At 35.6% G+C, this 9147-nt stretch overlaps 2 long non-coding RNA genes across 2 annotated transcripts; one reads left to right on the top strand and one right to left on the bottom strand.

The window, feature by feature from the left end:
- The first annotated feature begins 278 nt into the window (after nucleotides 1-278).
- LOC310897198 lies at nucleotides 279-8554 on the top strand. The gene is made up of 3 exons (XR_014582123.1): nucleotides 279-520; nucleotides 1136-1202; nucleotides 8464-8554. It is a non-coding gene; the product is annotated as an uncharacterized lncRNA (long non-coding RNA).
- LOC310897197 lies at nucleotides 1344-4207 on the bottom strand. The gene is made up of 2 exons (XR_014582122.1): nucleotides 3422-4207; nucleotides 1344-1755 (listed from the first exon to the last, which is right to left on the bottom strand). It is a non-coding gene; the product is annotated as an uncharacterized lncRNA (long non-coding RNA).
- Nucleotides 8555-9147: the final 593 nt, after the last annotated feature.

Genomic DNA, 9147 nt, shown 5'->3' with positions numbered 1-9147 from the left:
AGGTGCAATCCTAAAATCTATTCTAAGATTAAGTTTGGTGACTTGAATTAATTAGCAGCAAATGAGATTTGACGAATTTGCTAGTCCTATTTCTGCTTTCACTAATCTGCCATAATACCTGGCATATACCTCACAATTGTTTTTGTGGTTTTCTTCAAAACATGTCTTTGAGACAAGGTGCTTTATATATGCTTTATGTATTACCAGTTTCTGTCTTTTTTTTGGTGGGGGGGGGGGGGGGGGGTTGAGGGACATGTGCAGACCATCTGCTCAAAACATTCAGCTTGGCTATGTCAATATTGACAATATAGATGACTGTCCTCAGCGGGCCATGCTTGACTGTAATCTGTTGATGCAGACACAGACCTGACCCACATAGTTGCCTTTGTGACTTGATCTTGGACCTGCCATGCAACCATATACTTAAATGGTGATTTGGACTCTCGGCTGAACCTGGTTATCATCACAAGACCTGCTCAGGCCACCATACTCAAATACTGTGGGACTGTCCCTTTTGTTGGTGAGTCTGCTGTCTCTGTCAGTCCTGCTGTCACCAGTGGCTTCTGGCTCCTCTTCCCTTACGAAAGAGTGACTCCCTTGTTCTCTGATATTTAAGCACAAAGCAAATTACCTGTCCCAACACAGACAAAGTAGTTGATTTGAAGTGTTCCTGGGATTGAGAGGAGCCCAACAGCATGGACTCTGAATCCCTTTCTGGGGCCAAACAACATAAAGGCTAATGTAATTGTCATTTAAGAATAGTTAGAGAGTCCAGTCTAGACCAAAACAATTTCCTCAATGCCATACAAGACTTAAGCAACTCAGAGATGGCCCTCCTCATTTTCCAAATCCAGGGTTAATGCCTGAATTCTTGGGATGGCCTTTCTACCTAGTCAGAGCAAGTTCAAAAAGATTGATCTGTTTCTTGGCTTCAGTTGCAGTTCATCTGCTGACAGACATAAAGAAGATAGACATCTGCAATACTGAAGTACAAAGATGAATAATAATAATAATACAATTAAGGAGAGTGTTAAATTGCATAAGACATCTTTTAAATATTAACTTGGATTGTTTAAAGGGGATGGGTATTAAGGCTTCATTATCATTGAAGGAGATTTTCTTTGATCTAATGCAGGTGGGTCAAATGTCTTTGATCAAGGAGTAACGACTTGTGAAAAATAAAGGATAGCCTGTTTGTCCAGGTAATTAACACTAATGTGAATATTTTCTGAGTTTGAAGATTGAACTTAATTATTTGAATTTAGTTGTTTAATTCTTGATTCAGATTAGCTTTAAAAAACAAAACAAAATAAACAGACAAAAACAAACAAACAAACCCACAGTATGTTAAAACCTGAGCTATTTGAAGGAGTTAGTCAACATCAAGGTTAAGATCATAAAATCAATGAGTTAGAAAGTCAATGACACTGTTGATCAAGTTTCAGCTTGAACACCTGGGGCACATCTAAAGTTAAAAGATGACAGAAAAACTTTTGCTGACTAAAGGAACTTCAGATCATGTAGTAGCCAAAGACTCCCCCATTTACTTCCGCGAATATTTCCTCTGCACACTATTAACCTCTTCTCTGTATATTTCGATATCTTTCACAGCTATGGTTTTTCACAGTTGTTCCCAAACCATAGTAGTTATGTAACTTTTGCAAAGAGGTTTTAATCTTGGCCTTGCTGCTGGACTTGACCTGACGCCTGCTGAAGTCAGCGCTCCAAAGATATCAATGGGTTTCATATCAAAACCTGTTAAACAAAAGTAAACAAATATACGTGGGTATGAAACAGTGAAGGTGACAATTCCGGGAATAAACAATGCCTTTATGGGGCTAATTAAGTGGGCTCTCTGCTTTTCTGTGCATTGTGGGAGTAGAAATAGCTTGACTTGGATGCAGAGAAAATGAACAGATAATGAAGGTGGAGAAGAGAAGCACATAGCAGCAAAAAAGGACATAAATAAAAAGGAAGGTAGAAAAAGCAAGCAGGAAAAGAAAACGATTGCTTGAGGATAGATTTTGGAAACTGAAAGGAAGGAGCAGGAAAAGAACAGGGAAAGACAGAACAAACATACAATGATGTTACAGAATTAGGAATATGTTTATATGAGAGAGTGGACAGCTTTCATCTAGATGCTTTTATAGACTGCATAGACAACTACATTTGAGAATCCAATATAGATTTTCTTTACTGGAAAAAAAAATGAAGTAAACTACATCACTACCAACAACAACAACATAAAAACAACAAACAACCACACCTGGGTTGTGATTCATTTCATGACATAGAGATCAAGTGAATCATATCCTCCCCCAGTGGCTATAAAGTGGCTTTGAGTCAGCCCAAAGGAGGATATTGATGTTTCTGTTGCCTAAATCTAGAAGGTGGAGCTACTCATTTATATTCAACTTCTGAAATAGAGAAAACATGGGCAAAATGACAAAGATTGTGCAGGTAACACCATCAGTTTTATTGTAAACTGGGTAGATGTGTCTTCTCATTTTGGTCTAGAGGTGCTGTGTCTGTCCAGAGTCTACAGCGATTGTTGGTCTCAAGAAATGGCACTGGGGTCAAGAATCCTCAGGGATCTGGAAATGGCATTTGAATAAAGCAAGTGGGGCAGCTAGAAGCTATATTAAAGATTCTAACATGTCCCAAATGAGATACACCATGTGCATTTCCCACTCATCCTTTGTAGGATATTTTTTATCCCACTCTATAAATACAGAAGGATGTGTACACTAGAAATAGAGAATGACTATTCACATCAAAGAGCAGTTTTGGCCCAAGAATAACTGGGTGTAAAATTCCCATGAGTATATTTATCACGGAAATTTGGAGTAGAACAATAAAATATCAGAGGAGGAAGGTTTTGGAACAGTCCTGCAGTACAACTACTAGGAGCAGAAAAACACCCCCAAAGCCTAATTATTTTTCATATGGAACTTGGTACATTTATTATAGGGATCATAATATGCTTCTGCAATTACTGGGGAAGAAACTTGGAAATGCAGGATATATCTTCCAGTCCAATATCCTTATTTTCATACCTATCTGTCTTCAGAGACAAAGGTAACACCTCCATGATTTCCAATGGAGGCTGTGCAACTTCCTTTAGGTGCAGGATTGCACTCATCATATGAACATTATTGGCAATAATATTTTGTCTCCTGTTCCCCCCATGGATACATTTTCAGATTCCAGGAAAAAAAAAAAAAAGAAAAAGAAAACACACTATTCAATGGGGACCTCTCTTATTCTTTCTTCTGACGTTTGGTTGCTAATTTGCACTTTTCTTACACCCAGAAGCAAATGCCTGTCTGACACAAAATAAAACAAGATTATTCAAGTGTTGTTTGGTTCCTTAGGAAGAAAATAGTTTTTGAAAATAAAATGTACTCACTAAACAACCCACCAATGCTCACTGACGTTCTCCATAGTGTGTCTGACAGAGGGAAAATGTAGCACAGTGCAGAACAAAGAGGCATTTTATATGCCTAGCAGAAACTCTTAAAAGTCTTTTTCTTCTTTCTTCCCCTCCCCACCCCCAGGGAATTATCACAGCTCTAATTAAACAAAAACAATCCTCCCCCCCCACCCCCCCCAGCCTCCCCCTCCCCAAAAAAGGCAAAAAAAACCCCATGCAAATACTGAGGAACTGTAAATTGTAAATGTTCAGAAAGCAGGGAATAAAAATAAAATATCTTTTCCACTTTTATTTATTGAAATAAATACAAACATCTTTTCTGTTTGAATTAATTTGTTTCCTTACCCTTCATCCTTTCTTCCCAGTTTCAGAATCATTCTTCATTTGACAGATAGTAGCCATGAGATTTTTTTATTTATTTATTTATTTTTTAATAGCAGTTTGGAATCTTTGTTTTCAGAGAAGAGGCCCACTAGGCACAATTCAGGACTTGTTATTAAAGACAAACTAACATCCCCCAAAGATTTTCAAACACTTCATGCCAGAATGTGGTATTTTAAAGCATTTCCCATTTCACATAATTGGATGCATGTGGCTTAGAAAGAGAAAGATGGTTTCAGCAAATATAAGAATTAATGCAATTTATTCGAGATGGTCTCACAGGAGAGATATAGATTTTATGCATAATTCCAGGGAAGATAAAAAATGTTGAAATCAGTTAGGATTTCTGTATGTTGCTTCAAGACCACTGACCTAAGCTAAGGTGGTTATTATAGACAAGGATTGAATTTAGAAAAAGTTGTCAAATTAGTATTCAACTTGTATCCAAAATTGAGCACAATTATCATCACTGGGAATAAGTGTTCCATCCTCATACTTTCTTGGGATGCTTTATCAAATAATTAGTAAAACTATTTCTAATGTTTGCATAATAATGAAAAAAGATCTCCATATTTCAGGAAAACAAACAAACAAACAAACAAACAAAAAAACACTGTGATTTAAGTTGATTGTAAACTACATTAATGCAGGATATATAAGAATAACTTTTATAAAGCTGATTTCATATTTAAAATCTGTCTCAGAAATTTGGGAACCTCAGGTGAAAACACAGCTGGATAGAATCTTTGAGGCCTCGGGAACAAGAAAATGAAGCTGCTTAGATGTGTAATAGTCATCCTCTGCATATGTGTGTTCTGGTCACCATAGCAAATGTGTATCTCCTGCATATTTTCTCTTTTTTCCCTCTATAGGACAAAAGGAAAATTTATGTCCTTATTTCTATAGGACAAAGAAGAAATACCTTTTACTTTAAACCAAAGAAAACAGAAGTGTGGATCATACAGACTTGAAATCCTGGTTTTAATGTTAGTAATAGTTTTGGTATTTATTTCAAGAGATACAGGATTTTTCTCTCTTTTTAATCATTTATGCTAGAAGTATAGAGCTATACTAGTATTTTGACTTTTGGAGTGAAAAGCAAGCATTTTAGTAACTTTAGCCTCACAAACTTTATTATTATTATTTATATATATATATTTTTATATATAATATATATTATATATTATATATATTATATATTATATTATATATAATATATAATATATTATATATATTATATTATATATATTATATATTATATATTATTATTATTAATAATAATAATAATAATAATTTTTACTGTGAGATATGGTTGTCCCATATTACACATCTGCTATGCTGACTGAAATAGAAGGTTAACTGCTTATGAGGTTTGAGGAGAACCTATGCCTTCTCTTGAGCTGTGCACAAAACTACATTCTGAGCCACTGATATTGACAGATTGTGGTGATTTTTAACCTGATATTTTAATTCACTTCCAACTGGAAGTTAAATAATGGAAGCTTTTATGATTTATTTTATATTTGTTATCATTTTTCTTGAGTCCTTTTGTAACTAAAATTGTGATAACAAGGACTTTTTCAATAGCCCAATGATACTATTTTAAATGCTTTCTCCTGGGAGCTTTTTCCATTCCTTGTGGCATCTCATTCATCTTGATTTTGATCCCAGTTCCATCATTATCTGTCCGCAGGGACTGAAATGAACTTAGTCTGGCTTTATGTCCTTGTAAAGAGGAGCAGAGAATGAGTCATTCACTGAGGAAATGTAGAAAAGTAAAGAATCTGAGACAGTGAAGCAGAAAGACACTGTTTTGGTGTGGGTCTCATGGGGACCTGCAGAACCATGAATCACAACCACTTGAGATGCATTTTTGATGTCTCCCCAGCTCATACAGCTATATATTCTTGGTTCTTTGTATCTTGTGGTGAGGAGGTTTGGAGTTTTTAGGTGTTATCAGGTCATATCCATACCAATGTAAGCAAAAAGTTTTGTTTTTTTTTTAGTTGTTTTTTTTTTTTTCATTGAAAAATATTTCCAGAAAACAGCATGCTTCCAGCAGATGAATCTCTCGCATAATCACAGAATCATAGAATGGTTTGGGTTGGAAGAGACCTTAAAGATCACCTAGTTCCACATACCCTGCAGTAGGTGGGACACCTCCTGGTTGCCCAAAGTGCCACCCAATCTGGTTCTCCATGAACATAGGAACAAGAATACCTGTGTTTGTACATATTTTTAATCTGTATCACAGCACACTGTAACCTGTAAAAGTTACTATAAAAATTCCCGTAGAGACTCCTTATCCCCACCATTTCATCAGTCCCCACTTTGTTCTTCTCTTTCTGCATACATACAAACACATCCTCTCCACCCTCCTCTGGCTGGCAATTATAGGGCTTGGGAAATTCAGTCCATATGATGACATTTTCCTCTTCCAGTTAGAAGCATGGTAGCTGGTCAGCAAGGAGGCTAAGAAGTTTAGCTAGCTGCTAAACTCACATTGAAAACCTTCTTTGTGATTGGGGCACTAGTTTGGATGTCTCTCCTGTACTCATCTGTTGGATTTCATGACACTTGTAGTGACCTTTCATCTTTGAGAAGCATACGTTTCTACCACTTTGGTCTAAATTTCCTGATGAATTCTCACACTGTTGAGCAGAAAGAGAGGTGTGTGGGGGAGATACTACTGGACAGGCTGACAAATGAAGACTGTGATCGTATAAAAATTTCTTTATAAAATAAAATTTCTTTATAAAACAAAACACCCTGGAGGTGTTCGAGACCAGGTTAGATGAGACCCTGAGCAACCTGATCAGGGTGTTATCCCTGCCTATGGTGGGGGGGTTGGAACTAGGTGGTCTTTGAGGTCCCTTTCAACCCATGATTCTACGATTCTATGAAAAAAAGCTAAAAAAACAAACAAACAAGGTATTATGTCAATCATAATATTATCAAAAGAATGTCCAGTTGGGGCAGTATTTAACAAAATTATTTCATACAAATACAAAAGAGGTATTTGGAATCTTAAACCCTACAGAACTACTTATACCCAAGAAAAGAACATCATAAATTCATCCATTAGTAGAGCTTTCATGACGGAATGAATTTCATTCATTGTAGCCATTTACATGAGTAAAAATCTAGATTTAACATAAAATCCAAAAAGAATACAACATAATAGGTGTTTTGTTTTGTTTTGTTTTTATGCTGTCAAAACTTTCAGATTTATAAATATAAAGTCAGATTTGCAAAATGCTCACCAGACATATTTTTTGTTTATACTGGTAACATGCATATACAGAAACTACACTTTCTTAATGTTTGATTTTCTTTAACATGGACACAAACATGTACAAAAATGCATATACATAAAACAAATTACACACATATGTTCAGCATGTAGAAACCTGTATGGACATGAATCCTTCGTCACAATATAGCATTCCTGACACTCAGCTCCTTACTAGAATTATGAGATTCTTCAGAAGACAGAAATAAATAACTGGTCTCTTTTAAGAACAAAGACTGAAGTGAATATATTTAAAAGCTGCACTGTGTTTTGATGTTATTATAGCAATCAAAGTCATAAAATCACAGAAACCAAGTAATAAAGAATGACTTCAAAGCTTAAACTCTCTAACGATGATATTACAACTGCAGCAGTTCATCTGTATTTATGCAATTTATATCATATGCAGATATATATATTCATATCATACTCAAAAGTGTATAATTTATGGGTACACGGTTAAAAATCAGAGAAAGAGATCAGGACACAAACACTAGCCTACACCCAGTGCTATATTACAAAGAACATATGCATATATAAAATATATATATATATGTGTATGTGTAAATTTGTAGGTCAAAAATATCATTGTGTTATTGAAAATTAATCTTCTACACCTACCAGTACTACTTTTCTGCACTTTATTATGATGAGCCATTTCTTAACTTTGTAATCTGGTAGTGAAGACCCTGGAAGTCCTGCTGGGTTTCACTCAAACATTGGCAAGACAGGTGCTGGTGTGTGAAACCAGGAATTCTGCATTTTTTAGCAGTTAGTTCATCAGTTTCCCTGTCTTTGTGGCAAAGAAGATATACTTTCTCAGCATGTAAGTTATCAAAGGTATGGGCATCACACTATTTGTCTGCCTCTGTAAAGCTTGACATTGGTGGTGGTTTCATCTGATGCTAATATTACTACTATTAAAAGATTTCCCTTGGGTAATGAATTTTATTTTTTTATTATTTTTTTTTCCTGTCTCTCCTGTGAAAGACTATGAACATTTATCTTTGTTGCATGAATTTATCACAATAAAAACATATTTTCCAAAATCTGTTTCCAAAGCCTGGAAAGCAACTAAGTCAAAGTCACTGTCATTAAAATGTTGCCTGATTATCAGCATTGTTTCATTTCTGGATTGGATAATTTTCTGCAATCTGTATGATTCCTGGGTACTAAGTGTGGAACTAGATTTGCAGGTTACAGTGACCCCAAAGGCAGAAGCTAGATAACGTGCTGGCTTCAGCAGCAAAGGCAGATGGTGGATCTCCCATTCTTCCAATGCACACCTGCAGCTTGTAGTGATCATTCATTTTTTTTCTTATTCAGATTTTCTTATCCAGATGTTTTTCTTATCCAGATGCTTGTATGACTGCTCAGTGAATTTACCAATATCCATCTGACAATATGAGATATCTGCTTGAACTGATTTGAAGGTAAGGACAAGGGGGACAGGAGTTAGTTGCTAGACACATTTGAAAACTCTGGAGTATCAGAAGTCCAAAACAATGTCTCTCAACATCTGTCCTTCAAACTGAGATTTTGATGATCAGACAAACTGTCTGGCTTCCACTGTTGCTGTTCACTGATCTAGTTGTTATATTTGGTTTACAGCTCGCAGGTTGCTATAGGAAGACAACTGGTATTATGCTGATTTTACTAGTAATAAGATATTCCACATAGAATAGTCAAATAATAAGAAAATAGTAAGATAGTTCTCCCAGCAAACTGTACAAAAGTGAGGGTGGCAGTGTTGCATTTTTTCACAAAATGACTTATGACAATGTAAAATTTAGGCACAGGGAAATGCAGACTCACAATTGCCCCTGTGTTGAAATCTATTTTGATTGCTGATATGTCACTCTAAATGTATTACTAATTTATTCCCTATTAACTGGGGGAAAAGCACTGTCAGCTTTTCACTATTAGTTCAATCATTGTTTTATTAAATTAATAGTAATTAAGTACTTTTCAGATTCCTGATGACTGTTAGAACCAGATATCTATGACAGGTCATTAGTTATAGAGTAGAATGGTCAGGCAC

The sequence above is a fragment of the Anser anser genome (assembly GCF_964211835.1).
Source record: "Anser anser genome assembly, chromosome: 3".
Classification (NCBI taxonomy): domain Eukaryota; kingdom Metazoa; phylum Chordata; class Aves; order Anseriformes; family Anatidae; genus Anser; species Anser anser.
The sequence above is the reverse complement of the archived record's forward strand: the minus strand, read 5'-3'. Positions and strand labels throughout refer to the sequence as shown.